This window comes from Schistocerca serialis, chromosome 1, assembly GCF_023864345.2.
Source record: "Schistocerca serialis cubense isolate TAMUIC-IGC-003099 chromosome 1, iqSchSeri2.2, whole genome shotgun sequence".
Lineage (NCBI taxonomy): Eukaryota > Metazoa > Arthropoda > Insecta > Orthoptera > Acrididae > Schistocerca > Schistocerca serialis.
The window spans coordinates 115,689,213-115,705,032 of NC_064638.1; the positions used below are offsets into that span (position 1 = coordinate 115,689,213).

The 15,820-nt window shown below is 42.3% G+C and overlaps 1 pseudogene; it reads left to right on the forward strand.

Moving 5' to 3' along the window:
* The first annotated feature begins 14,230 nt into the window (after nucleotides 1-14,230).
* LOC126424186 (U2 spliceosomal RNA) lies at nucleotides 14,231-14,388 on the forward strand (annotated as a pseudogene).
* The last annotated feature ends 1,432 nt before the right edge of the window (nucleotides 14,389-15,820 follow it).

A 15,820-nucleotide genomic window follows, 5' to 3' on the forward strand; every position in this document is an offset into this window, starting at 1 on the left:
ATCAACCCGTGTGATAGATGGAACCGCGGAATGCCGAACATCTATCCCTATATCTCTGAACTCTATAAATGCATGGTATTCAGCACAGACCAACAAGAGCTTGATATACATTACGTACATGTCTGATGTAGATATTTCCAGTACACCTGAGTCTTTTTCCTTTTGCTTAAGAATTCGTGGTAGGACACATGTGTTTCTGTGATTCAGCCTTGGACGAAATTCAGTCTGGTGACCTCAGCCTTTCCGCCTTACTTCTGTTGTGGATTGGCAAGAGAGCCAACCCACTATGAGAGGAAGCCGAAAGGCACGCGTTTTAGCTCACGCAGGCTGGCGTGAGGTGTGGAACAGGACAAGGAAGTTAGACTTTAGCAAAAAAGGACGTAGCTGTTGGCATACTTAACTTTAATCCATAAATGGTGAACATCGCTCTTGACGGTACATGTTTTACAGCATCAATTGTAACTGGTAATGGCGCCTTGCTAGGTCGTAGCAAATGACGTAGCTGAAGGCTATGCTAACTATCGTCTCGGGAAATGAGAGCGTATTTTGTCAGTGAACCATCGCTAGCAAAGTCGGCTGTACAACTGGGACGAGTGCTAGGAAGTCTCTCTAGACCTGCCGTGTGGCGGCGCTCGGTCTGCAATCACTGATAGTGGCGACACGCGGGTCCGACGTATACTAACGGACCGCGGCCGATTTAAAGGCTACCACCTAGCAAGCGTGGTGTCTGGCGGTGGCACCACAAGTTCCATCTGCAAGGGGTCGCCCACACATAAAACTTTTCTCCGTTTATAAACGAGTACATAAAAAATGAATTGATCGTATGGCATTGTTGGCCGGGAGGCCCCAATCGGGGGAGTTCGGCCGCCGTATTACATACAAGTCCTGTGTAGTTGACGCCACGTCGGCGACTTGCGAGTCAATGTTGATGAAGGACACACAACATCCAGTCCCCTGTCGGGGATCGAAACCGGTCCCCCGGCGCGGTAGGCGGTAACGCTACCGTCACGCTACGGAGGCGGACTACGAGCACATAGAAGACGTCAGACTCGGACATATGTCTGCTATAGTCGCTAATTACTGGCTTTTATCGGCTGTACAACACAGTTATCAATTATTTATTGGAATTCAAGCAAGTTTCTTAAGAATTAGTTCAGAAATTTTATTCGGAGACAAACACAGGCACGTACAGACGAACATAAACTCAAGACAGAACCGTCCATGTAACGGGTCGGATTCGAACCCATGACTCCTGGAAAAGTGTCTCTGGCTTGTAAAGGTTTTTTTTAAATTACGGCTACCAGTCACAAACTTCGTCAACTATTGTATTACTTATTTATTTAGCGACATGTTTCGAGGTAAACCTCATCTTCAGGCTAAATGGCATTACAAAAACAACTTTAAAATTGGGCCATACAGATGTTACATAGTCTTTCCGTGAATGCTGTGGTCAGTTGTTTTTGTAATGCCATTTAGCCTCAAGACGAGGTTTACCTCGAAACATGTCGCTAAATAAATAAGTAATACAATAGTTGACGAAGTTTGTGAGTGGTAGCGGTAATTTAAAAAAAAACTTTTTCATATTTCTTGAAACAGTCAAGGTCGAAAAATAGTCAAAATGGCTCCAAAGTCTCTGTCTTGGCCTACGCGGCCTCTACACGCTGGAGTCTCATAGGTTTACGGGCAGACTTAAAGCGGGTAGTCTGAAAGAACAATGCGGGTAGTCAGTTGCAGTGGCTCACTGGGAGCGTTCAGTTCGAGCTAGAGTCACCCCTCTGATTCAGCAAGGCAAGATTTCGTTTAGAGATGTAGGCAAGAGGCATGGCGTGCCACCCACTATTGGTGGAAGATTTAAGCTGAAAGAGGCACTATCAGCAGAATTCTTGGCTCAGGCAGGATTGCACACAGCAGGAAGACACAGAAATTGTGCGTAAGAGCCGACAGCTTCCCTTCTTAAACGCGATGCAGTTGCGACGGCAGACAAACTCCGCCGTTTCCAGAGACACAGTTCTCCGTAGGCTGAGGGAAGCTGGACTGCATTCACGAAGATCCGCTGTAAAACTCAGCGAAGAAAATGTATTGTACCGATTGGCATTTGCAGAGCTCCATCTGAATGCGGCGTGGTAAATCGTAATTTTCATAGACGAGGAGGTGTTTTTCACGAGCAACGACGGCCCAAGATTAGTTCCAATATTGAAAACGAGCAGTTACCCAACGGCTCTACCTTATTATCACCCACTCGTCACAGTCTGTAACATGAGGAACCCGGCCTCGTCATGCCTGAAAGGTTCGGGAGCGACGACTGACATTGAAACTTCTTTATTAAAATTCTTTTCTACTTCTATTGCTGAATGAAATGGGAAGTTGAAGCTTCTACGTTATTTAATTCTGAAAGAGCTGAGTAAAACTGAGCGTACTAAGCCTACTTTCTCTTTACTTATTCTTATTATGTCCACACTGACCCACAGTATTCTAGCGCAATGCAGTCTGACTGCACGAAAAAAAAAAAATTACAGTCTAACTTCAAATAATTAATTCAAAAGAATGGCCCTGACTGAAAAGAAATCTTAACAACAACCTATACATTTCATTAAGCACTTATCTCACAAAAATCTTCAGTGCACGAATTACTGCAATGTAGCGAGCGCCAATACTGCCAGCTAAATATAAGATTCTAACTACTGAAGGCACTTACTTCTAATACGGATATGGTTAGCAAAGAAAAGATTTTGTTGCGGAGCAAACAATGTATTCACCTTAATAATGTGGCAACCAGTTCAAAAATCATATAATATATAAACGTCCGTGACATCCAGTTCCAAAAGATTGTATAATCATCGACAAATTACATTTCCAGGATTGACACACGTCCAGATCGTCCGTTCGGCCTAACACTTCAAACCTCTAACCTTCATCACCTCTGGCTATTCTCTCCCCACACCTTTCACTGCTGGCTGTTCGCCTCCAAGTGCCCAACAATACTTCCGTCACTGCTGGCGACTAACTTCCAACTGCCCAACACTACTAACTTCCAACACCGAGTCCAACCAGCCACAGAGCCTCTTACAAAGAAAGCGCAATCAGAGATCCAATGCAAAGCGCTACACAGCGCTGCCAACACAGAAGATAACCCACTTACAACATGTGCGCATCTGTGTCCATCAAAAATTTATGTTCCTTGCCTTTTACACAGCCTGACAAGCATCATATCGTCTGCGCATCTACTTCAGCAATGTTACGTCCTATTGGGAATGCTTTCCGACGGCCGTAGCACTCCCGTTTGTGTTTAGCGGCTGCGTCTGTTGCCGTTTCTTCCCTTTTCCGAAATTTCGACGATGCTGAAACTGCTTCTGTACGTGACCTTTACGACCGGATTTATAATAGTTTGCTTTCGTAGAAAAAATACAGTGGTCCATACATTCTTCGGTCGTAATGTCGATTTCCTCTAGCCGCATTACGACCACAAGAGCCTCTTCCAAATCCTCTAGATATTCCATTCTCACTGTAAATGACATCTCTGCAGAGGTACCAGGTAAGAGAAACTGAAAAGCCCAGAAATCTTACAAAACTTAAAACGAACGGGCCTAAATAAGTTTTCCTAACATTCCCTTTAAACAGTGACAAATCAGAAGTCATCTGGTTTAACAAATGACGCCTTGAGTGTGCTACTGATCTCCCTTCGAATTGACATGGCCCACAGTAACACAAACACACTCCAAAGGAGGCCTTTAATGAAGAATTGTAACGTCTCCTTAGAAAACTATGAATGACTGTGCTAGTAAACTTCTACGTTATTTGATACAAAGACAGTTGAGTAAAACTGAACGAACTCAGACAGTTCTCTCTTTACTTATTCTGATCATCACTAGACTGACACACAATATTTTTTAGCACAATGCAGTCTGACTTTCAAAAATCCCTACAAAATAATGGTCCTGACTAACAATAACCTATACCTTTCATGAATCACTTACCTCACAAAAATCTTCGTTACTCGAACTACTGCAATACAGCGAGCGCCAAAACCGCCAGCTAAATAAAAGATTCTAACTACTGAAGGCACTAACTACGTATAGGAATAGTTAGCAAATGAAAGATTTTGAAAGAGAACAATGTATTTACCTTAATAGTGTTCAAAAGTCATCATATATATATATCTATCAATTCATGATATCCGTCTTTACAAATTTCCTTTTTCTGGCGGACACACGTCCAGATCGTCCGTTTACAGTAACCTCTCAAAACTCTGGCATCTCTCTCTCCACACCCACCACTGCTGGCGGCTCACCTCCAACTGCCCAACGGTACACGCTGTTCACATGCAACTGCCAAACTCCAATAGCGAATATTCCAACAATGAGTCCAACCAGCCACAGACTGCACACAGCACAGTCAGTGATTTTCATACAGAGCTCTACGTGGCGTTTCCAACATAAAAACCTAAACAGCCCACTTACAGAGTTCTCTCAACACAATATTTTGTGGTGGTACAGCTAGAAGATGCTGTAGACGTAGCTTCACTGCCACCGACGTCTCGGGGAGACAGACACTCTGACACCAATGTTACTTGTCAGAACCACTTCCTGACGCCAATGTCACGACCCCTGCCTTGGGTCGCATTGCAGTCAGTAAGTCGAGTGAAATGTGAGGGTGAGCAGTCTAGTGCACTCCCGGAAGCGTCAGTGATACAGCGTTATCTGTAAATACATTTTTTGGTTGAGCACGGGTTTCCAAGGATTAGCTTCTTCAAAGCCGCAGGCAGCAGGGATCGGGCACGGGGTGCGCGCGGTACGGGGGAATGCTGATGCCTTGTCAGCACATCATGACGTCACTGCCGCAAGTGTCACTGCCTCGACTGAGTGGAGAGCTGGATACAGTGTTGGGTGACGCGGACACAGCCTGCCCGACATACTACACTGATCCAGATTAGGTACAATCTTAGCTTTCTCAATGATCGCACAGCCGTGGTATGCATCAGATTTGACTGCCTTGCTGTTGAAATCAGCGAGCAGGCAGCAAGCTGGTCATCATGGAACAGCTTGTCTGTGCTCTGAAAGCGTGTTATTTATAGGAGCAGAGCTCCTACCTGTGACACGGTGGTCCTGAGTACATGGGCGTATTTGTGGCCAATTTTGAGACCTGCCTTACCTTGCCTCACTGTGATAATTTCTATAATGACTCTTGGACTTCGAGCTCGGACTTTTTGTCGACGTTTGACTTTGCAGCGACGCCTGGACGCAGAGTTACGTCACAATGCCTTGCTAACTAGTCCAGAGGTGTTTGCATCTCTGCCTGTCCTGATCTCGATGTCTGTTGCATTGGCGGTACGCCTTGTTGACACAGCGATTGTCACATCAGCTCCAACCTACTCCATTCTGAGCTCGCCTGATGAAACTTTAATAAAAATTTTAGACCTGCACAATAAAATTATTCTGCTCTCTTCTTCCTAACATTAGCGTCATTTATAACATTCCTGACAACAGGCAGAGTCTGCTGAACATGTCCTCGATTCTAGATGCCATCGATTGCAATACGGCTATGAGGGCGTGAACTGACACAGCTACTGCTAAGATCCAGCAGAATGTCCCATTATTCATCCCATAAACAGCTGTTAGGTCTTTCTCCAGCGTGTGTTCGACGGGATGCCGCGAGCTGTCGAGGGGCAGATATTTGAATAGCAGTACCTCGTTTTTCCTCTACCACAATGACGACTTTTACACTCTTGAAAATGAACACGAACAGTCATAACCGCAAGAAACTTTTTTTTTCTATGATGATCCCGGTTTCGGTCTGTTTTAGACCATCTTCAGACCTCACGCCATGGTGGTAGACGTTGGCGGTATGAGGAGCAGGCGCTAAGTCTCCGCGAACGCTAAGTGCTGACTGTTTCGCGGAGTCGTAGCGGCTGCTACTTTCACCGCCACCGTCTGCCATCATTGCGGTAGGTCTGAAGATGGTCTAAAACAGACCGAAACCGGTAACATCATAGAAAAAGAAGTTTCTTACGGTTATGGCTGCTCATGTTAATTTTTAAGCAATAAAGAAACCCCTGTTCTCCAACAGAAATGCTCTCAAAAATAACATTTTACACACTTAATGCGTCGCTTTGAGATTTGTTTTTTGTGTCTGTGTGCACTCGATAAGGAGACTGTTATTAGGGAGAAGAAGGACTATCACAACCTGGAAGCACTGCTGTGAGGCAGTATACAAATTGATAACTAGATGAGGTCCCTGTGTTTTAAAGGTACAGACGCCAATGATTTTCTACGTAAGTTCTAGAGATTATTATACATTTCTCCACATGCCAATTGCGTTTTTATTCGGAATAGTTACACGCCATTCTTATCAATGTCGTTTCGTTTTCTTTATTTGCACGAGTATTGGAACCATCCAGAGTCAGGTTTGCACCAACTACGACCGGAACCATCGAAGGATATGTTTGTCGTCCCTCTCAAGACGGCGAGTGGGCCCGTCAACACTGTTCATTGCCGTCGCTCCAGCCTAGTTCACCGACGATGCATTCGCCGCGCCCTGGAACATCTGGACATTGGTCATCACCTCAACATCAGCCACCACTTCGTCCTGGAACTAGCAGCAGCCCCCCAATCCCTTCTGTTTAAGAGCACCAGGTTGGACGCACGCCAGCTTTGAGCTACTCTGTGATAACAGGTGCTGTTGGGAACCGGATGTTGCATGTCCGCAAAGATACCTCTAATGCAGGCTGATTTAGACCTGAACACTTTCCTTAAGTCATGTCAACCCATTTTGCAAAGGGAGCTTCCCAAAATCGTCCTATCAACTGCACATGTGCTCTTTGCTGTGAGCTCAGACACTCCTCAGAAGAAGGTACACACGCAGAACAAAACACCATTGTCTATATTTGGGGGCAAAAATGGAGTGATATCGCGGGGCAATGCAAATGCAGATTGGTTCTTTTTTGAGTGTTATTTGGACCATTTTTCCAAGATACTGGAAAGGTAGTCTAGTAAGGCACTCTAAGTCTCCCTCCCTCTTGGGTAAATGAATAAATTTTATTTGTCACATACGATTAGCGAAAAAAGAACAGAAGCTAGGATTACTGACGAGTATGTATATTATTTGAATCAGCAGAATCTCCAATTCTGGTCTGCTACTAATAAAGTAATGCATGGCGGTGTAAAGTAATGTAACTATTTCAGCACTAATATTATCATAGAAGAGCGATACTTCTGTAAATGGATCGGACTTCGAAAACCAAATCCTGCAGAAACGCAGTCCTTTTATTGATCACGCAGTATGCATTTAAGGCCACAGCAGTGGCTGTCGATCTATAGCAGCACTGTATTAATAACACCAACGTCGTTTTGCTCTGAAAAATAAATTAAAAAATCAGGTTAGGACAAAAATTTTAGTAACATTACATCTCATTAAATGGTTTTTAAATAAAATGTAATTAGTATAAGTTATGCAACAGCATCACTCTCTGCCACCCGTGCAAACAGATGTGATAAGAGACAACCGATACACGAGGAAGTACCTCGGGAGTATCAAAAGTTTTCAGACAAAAAACATAACGAAAACATTACAGGGAATATAGTGTTGTAATGTTTATATTATCTGACACTCTGGAAGGCTGCCGATTTATTTTTCTTAGTGTTTAATGTCCTATTAGATAGACCCCTCGAATGGTGTTAGCACAGTTCGTTGTAGTTGACTTGACGGCGCCATGCAACTGATCACAACGGTACGGTACTTACCTAGAGAAGTTCATTACTTTACATGGTCTATCACCATCACAGTTGATCTGTAGTCATAAATAGTGTCGTTCAAGACACATTACATTTCATATATACACGCGTACTGACTTCCTTAAAAGATTTTTTCTTTTCGTAGTTCAAAAAATTTCGTGTCTCTCTTTTATTTTTTTTACTTCGAACGTAGTGTTTCTATAGCAGATACACATAAACAACTGTTCGATTGTCACTTTGGAGAAGTCTAAGAAGTGTTGTCGCTAAGCAGTTACAAAGAATTTAAAACAGTTCAGATGATATGATTTCAACACTCGTCGAAATGAAGACGGGACAGGGGACAGATGGCGTCAATGGCTGTCGCATGTCGCCAGTCGGAAGAAGTGGACGCAGGCGACGAGTTGCAAGGTCTGACTGGAATGTGGCGTCACGAACCAACCGAGTTCTTGTTGCTCGTACAGGCATCGGCTGTCCAGCACGGGCCAGGTTCAATAGTTCAAATGGCTCTGAACACTATGGGACTTAACATCTTAGGTCATCAGTCCCCTAGAACTTAGAACTACTTAAACCTAACTAACCTAAGGACATCACACACATCCATGCCCAAGGCAGGATTCGAACCTGCCACCGTAGCAGTCCCGCGGTTCCGGACTGCAGCGCCTAGAACCACACGGTCACCGCGGCCTGCGGGCCAGGTTCCAACTAGCAATCATATAGTGGAATCAGAAACGTGTTTGCACACCTCGTAACGGTTGTGCAGAAATACTGTAGAAAATATCATTACACTACACAGGGTTTTCTTTCCAAGTCATATAGTATTTTATGGACTATAACGCGAGTTAATTTTTAAGCAGTTTTTAAAAAATAACATTTTTACCATATTTATTGTTTGATTGCAAAGCCAGACTGAAAAAGAATTCTTAGTTTATAAAACCGAACTGACCTTTAAAATTCCTGAATGTCGTCATCTGAACTTTCTTCTTCTTCTTCGTCTTCGTCGTCATCGTTGTTCTCTTCATACATGAGATGATCTTCACTGCCGTCGCGAGCGTTACTTACGCCGTGTAAGTAGGCTGTTTAGGTTTTTATGTTGGTAACGCCACGTAGCGCTCTGTATGAAAATCACTGACTGTGCTGTGTGCAGTCTGTGGCTGGTTGGCATTGTTGGAATATTCTCTATTGTAGTGTTGGGCAGTTGGATGTGAACAGCGCATAGCGTTGCGCAGTTGGATGTGAACCGCCAGCAGTGGTGGATGTGGGAAAAGAGATGCCAGAGTTTTGAGCGGACGATCTGGACGTGTGTCTGTCAGAAAAGGGAAATTTGTTTAATTGGATGTCACGAAATTATATACATATATATATATATATATATATATATATATATATATATATATATGTATAATGACTTTTGAACGCTATTAAGGTAAATACATTGTTTGTTCTCTATCAAAATCTTTCATTTGCTATGCCTATCAGTAGTTAGTGCCTTCAGTAGTTAGAATCTTTTATTTAGCTGCCAATATTGACGCCCACTGTATTGCAGTAGTTCGAGTAACGAAGATTTTTGTGAGGTACGTGATTCATGAAAGGTATATGTTGTTGTTAGTCAGTGCCATTCTTTTGAAGGGATTATTGAAAGTCAGATTGCGTTGCACAAAAATATTGGCTCTGAGCACTATGCGACTTAACTTCTGAGGTCATCATCTCCTAGAACTTAGAAATAATTAAACCTAACTAACCTAACGATATCACACACATCCATGCCCCAGGCAGGATTCGAACCTGCGACTGTAGCGGTCGCTCGGTTCCAGACTGAAGCGCCTAGAACTGCACGGCCACTCAGGCTGGCACAAAAATATTGTGTGTCAGTTTAGTGATGGTCAGAATAAGTAAAGAGAAAACTGTTTGAGTACGTTGAGTTTTGCTCAGCTGCTTGAAAATCAAATAACGTAGAAGTTTACCAGTAGTCTTTAATTATTTTTCTAAGGGGAATTTTCAGCCTCACTTCTTGCAAACTTTAATAATAACGTCTTCTCTCACTCTAGACCACGATTGATTTATCCACTGACACATTTGTTTGATTGTAGGTCGTTTTAAAGCCCCTTTCGACGTGGATTCTTGTCGGGTTTCTGACATCATTCATTTGTTACATTCCTCCCCCGTATACACTTTAAATATTTATTGAGACATCAAGAGGTTGCAATTATGAAACAAGTTGGTTGGTTTGGTTGTTTGGGGAAGGAGACCAGACAGCGTGGTCATCGGTCTCATCGGATTAGGGAAGGATGGGGAAGGAAGTCGGCCGTGCCCTTTCAGAGGAACCATCCCGGCATTTGCCTGGAGTGATTTAGAGAAATCACGGAAAACCTAAATCAGGATGGCCGGACGCGGGATTGAACCGTCGTCCTCCCGAATGCGAGTCCAGTGTCTAACAATTTCGCCACCTCGCTCGGTCGTGAAACAAGTCGTCCTGGAATAAAAGAAAGCTCTGTATTTCTCTATCTCAGTTTCTCTTTCACAGATTTTTTTTCGAATGATTGCTAACTGATCTAGCACAAGAAGAGAACTCATCTTCAAAAAAGCACCTTTCCTTTTCTCCCACAATTTGTTAATTCATGTTTCATATCAGCCTCGTCGATCCAGTTCTTATCATGCACGCGAACAACACCTGGTGGTATTTCAGAAGTTTTCGGCATTGTTTTGCGCTTGAAAATGATCATTGGACTAAGTTTAGTGCCGTCAGCACAACATGAAATGACGACGGTGTAGTGCATTTTTTCATGTCCACGTCTTTTTGTGCAGTTCTAGCACCTGTCATGGCCACAGTTCTATCACTCGGCACATCAAATGTCAGAAGACTCCCGTCCATATTCTCTATTTGGGTTAGTTTCACACTGGCTTTCTTTCGATGTTGAATAATAAATGGTTCAAATGGCTCTAAGTACTATGGGACTTCACATCGGGGGTCATCAGTCCCCTAGACGTAGAAGTACTTAAGCCTGACTAACCTATCACACACATCAATGCCCGAGGCAGGATTCGAACCTGCGACCATAGCAGCAGCGCGGTTCGAAACTGAAGCGCCTAGAACCGCTCGGGCACAGCGGACGGCTGTTGAATAATAAAGCGATGGAAAGATAATATTTTCTCTTCACACTCTTGTGGCATTTTCTGAGATATTTTGCCGGCCGCGGTGGTCCAGCGGTTCTAGGCGCTCAGTCCGGAGCCGCGCGACTGCTACAGTCCCAGGTTCGAATCCTGCCTCGGGCATGGATGTGTGTGATGTCCTTAGGTTAGTTAGGTTTAAGTAGTTCTAAGTTCTAGGGGACTGATGACCATAGATGTTAAGTCCCATAGTGCTCAGAGCCAATTTATTTCTGAGATATTTTGATTTTAGTTCGCGTGCTAAGTCGAAAACGCTTCATAAACGTGTAGCACCAATCAACTCTACCCTTAAAGTCTGTTATGTTCCCCTGTAGCGCTAGCTTACGAGCATGTATTTGAATCATTTTTGTATTAATTCCAATGTTATTTTCATAGTGTCCTTGAATCCATTTCAATACGTTATCTTCTAATTTTGGCCATTTTGCATTCAGTCCTCTATTTGCGCATTTAGTTTTCCTCATTATTTTCAGATCTTCTTTACTAGTCACCTATTGCGAATGGTTTTTTCTGTTGGTGGAGAGCCGAATGCCACTCAACTGCCCTGTTTCCATGTTGTTCTTCATATGCTGTTACTTTCAATTTATAGTCCGCATGATATGCTGTTACTTGCAGTTTATAGCCCGCATGATAAGACTACCTTTCTTTTTTATTACGAAACTAGCTTCTAACAAAAATATTGTATCGTTACCGATAACACAAATCGCTGGTACCCTAGACTGTAATGACGCACCATATGCAAGACAGTGAGACAGGGGGGAGACATTGTTAGCAAGCTTGTGAATCGCCGCGAGTCGTGTTCGTCGCATCGGTGCACTGCGGCTGGCAGTTGAACGCAACGTTGCAAATAGAGATCGTTTTCCCGCAGCATCGAATATCTGGCCATTTTTAAGACTGGCAGGAATTTTAAATCAAACACTGGAATTTTATATTAATTTCGAGTGTCAGACGCGTCTGAATATTGGAGGCAATTTTTCGAAGCAAGAAGTGCGTTTTATGGTCCGTGAAATACGGTATATAGGGATGGGATTAACAGGTCCGCATGTTTTTTTTTTATTACTGTTTCGTATTATCTCGTAGCGGAATACATTGGTCCCTTATTTATTATGCGCTTCAACGTGCGTTCAGTCAGTTACACAATCCACTAAGGTTTATAATAGGCACAATAGGCGTTCTCGTACGATTTTCAAATTAACTCTCGTCGTGTCGCTTGAACACGTCTTAGCGGTGTTGCCTGTTTGTCACAGCGCCAACAATCAAATGCTTCTTGCGAGGTCGGAATTTTCACCGGCCACATGCGCAGCTAACGGCTACGGGTCACAGTGGGTTGGTGATACAGCACGGCGGCTACCGTATTCGTCTGCGTTCTTGTGCGTTGTTCCTCGTCAGACAACGCAAGGACATCTTTCTTCTGCACACCCAACCGCAGACAACGAGCAACTCACGGCTTCGAACCCAGGCAACTGAGTTTTTCACCCCTTTAAAGCACTGGCGTCAACGAAACTGTCCGACTGCATTATACAGCACACGCAAGTACTGGGCTTCAATCGCACCTCACCCAGTACGTTAACTCTTATTTCCAGTCACAGCGTTTACTTTCTTTTCAGCTATACGAACAGATTTCACAACAGTTCCAACACTGGTTTACACTTTAGCGTCTTACCATTTATGTTACACAAACAAGTCACCGCAGATCGCATTACTTTTATTGTCATAAAAAATCTTTTGATTGTACTTACATGAAGGAATTAGTTCCGCATCTGTCATCACATTCCCTTGTTGTTTTTTACAACAGAGTTTACACTGTAAAAAGCACCCTTCTACTTCGATGAGCTACTGATTTGATTGAGCTGATTCGTTTTCGAAGATTTACCACTATGCGGACTCATCACGACATAAAGTTTGATCAACAGATCGTGAGTTATTCTCGAACGTGGCTCATCTGCTCAAACCAGCAAAGCAGATTAGTTACCGTTGGCATGTGAAAAATACAAGCAAATCCAATTAAAATTCCCAAGTTATGCTCAGTCATGGGATCATCATATCTTTATGATGCTAAACTTCTGCACTAAAACATTCAACACTCAAATACATCTTCTTATCTATTTACAGATTATGAACTAGAGTTAGCCTCATTCAGGCTCATGGATTTTCATTTTACAAATGCAAACTATTAGCTAGAATAGTACCAAACCATTAATTATGTTATAAATATTCACATTTTGATATTTTGTACTCTGCTTAAGAGCTCACATTATCTTCATTTGCTCTACTGTCCTGGTCAAACAACTATTGATTACTCACAAAACATCTTAACGACTTTTATATATTACTAGCGTAGAAGAGCTGTACTTCTTTAAATGCATAAACAGATAAAAGAAAACCGAATTCTGAAAAAATGCGGCTTCCTTTATTGATCGTGCTATATATATACATATATCAGAAAAGTAGTGACCACTTTCAAAATCTATTTCTTTAATTTATAGCAACGAAAGTAAGTCTCTTTTCAGACTTATTCTAGTTTTGCATTACTGTGCTTCTTTATCTTTTATAGTTTTCTTCATTCTCTTTATCCGGCTACATAGAAAAACATTCTTTTTGCAAATTTTAGGCAGAATTCAGAATTCTGTATAGCATTCGATGTACATAAATTGGTACATCATAGTAAATCTCAATCAAAGGAATGTAATCATCACTACTATTCGTGCAGATACGTTTTCAAATCTTGCTGACTGTACAGTCCTTTAAATTTGCTTGTTTTCGAAATAGCTGAAGGGTAGCTCCCTGGATGCGGGATCCGAATGAACTTATGTGGTCCACTGTACAGGAGTTGCCATTTACTATTGTGTAGAGGTGAAGATTTTGAAAGTGATTTCAAAAACACGTTTCCCCTGTTGAATGTTCTTGTACATGCCGTAACTTTTTGTCATAGGCCCTCTGTCGAATTCTATCCTGTTTAGAGTGTGCAGTAAGTTTATTTTTTACCTTTTCTAACGGGGTTAATTGTTCGTTCAGCAGACATGGCAGTAGGTTTACCCAAACATTAACAGGTTTAGTGGTCTTTAAGAGATCTGAGGGTACAGACGTGGTTGTGTAGACTGGTATGTTGTTTGCTATTTGCTCAAATGGTTCAATGAATTCCATTGTGTACTTGTGTACTTGCATATGTTCGTACAAAATGATTAAATTCTCTGAAGATAGGTCGAGTGGTGTTACTTCGCAGATGAAATCTTCGTTTCAGAATCTGTTTAATGTTACTTGTGGTAGAGAATCTTTCAATTTTTTTCATTAAGACAGTTCAGTAATCAGTAATTTGTGCTGCTTAGTCGACGAAATCGGTCAGACCTTCGGATATCTTTCGGTTACGATCAAAGTGTAGTATTTGCTTGTTATTATCAGCTTAATATCTGATATGTCCTGCGTAGATAACGGAGTGTTAGGGGCTTGCTCCAGCTCTGTCACGGCTTGCAACATGCACTGAGTCCAAAGGGCACTACATGAAATCGTAGCTTCTACCAGCGTGAACGTAAGCCGTATATTTTCTAGATTCTTTAGACAATAAGACCTGCTACTACGAAGACCTGCAATCGATGCTAGTTAAAAATTGCACACCACAGAATTTCTGTAACAATTGTTCTAAACTTTCAGGCGATGTGTGAACTGGCATAATTATTTAATTAATTTTACCGTTTTCAACGTGGCTGTTATTCAGCAACCGTATATTAGTTTCAGTATAAGATTAGACAGCTAACTGCTTGCACGTAAAGGTTAGGTACATTGACATTGGTTTCGACATCTATTAGGGGTGTCTTCATCAGAATGAACTGTTGCTAAAACGTAAAATTACTTTGCTAAAAATCAATGTTCAAAATTTTGAGCAGCTATGCACAAGTCAAAAGTAAAACGAAAGGTTGTAGCTTTGCCACGTACTGTAGCTGGGAACATCAGACGTTCACGAGTAAATGAATCTGGCCATCAGGTTTATCTCTTACTAACAGTGGATTACAGTATGAGGAATGAAATGGTTCAATGACATTTTATGAAGCATTAATTTTATTTTTCCAGCAACGGCCTCTCGCTTTACCCATAGGGTGCAGAAAGATTTTTGGCAAAGTGTTTCATGTGACATCACGTCCACATGGTATACATACGGATTTATTACACTTGATTTACCGTCAAATAATGTGAATACTTAATAAGTATATTTCTTAACTTTCTTTGTTGACCGTGTCAGAATTATATTAGAACAAATAAGCCCTCGGTCACAAATATTAAGTCAAAACTGACCAGGTTTCGACGCTACTATGAGCGTCGTCTTCAGAATTAAACTAACTGTTCTTAAACATAATAGGTATATATGCATATCCAGCATATCCAGACACTCCGGGATGATGATGGCATTGAAACAGAGGATGACACGCGTAAAGCTGAAATACTAAACCTCTTTTTCCAAAGCTGTTTCACAGAGGAAGACCGCACTGCAGTTCCTTCTCTAAATCCTCGCACGACCGAAAAAATGGCTGACATCGAAATAAGTGTCCAAGGAATAGAAAAGCAACTGAAATCACTCAACAGAGGAAAGTCTACTGGACCTGACGGAACACCAATTCGATTCTACACAGAGTACGCGAAAGAACTTGCCCCCTTCTAACAGCCGTGTACCGCAAGTCTCTAGAGGAACGGAGGGTTCCAAATGATTGGAAAAGAGCGCAGATAGTCCCAGTCTTCAAGAAGGGTCGTCGAGCAGATGCGCAAAACTATAGACCTATATCTCTGACGTCGATCTCTTGTAGAATTTTAGAACATGTTTTTTGCTCGCGTATCATGTCATTTCTGGAAACCCAGAATCTACTATGTAGGAATCAACATGGATTCCGGAAACAGCGATCGTGTGAGACCCAACTAGCTTTATTTGTTCATGAGACCCAGAA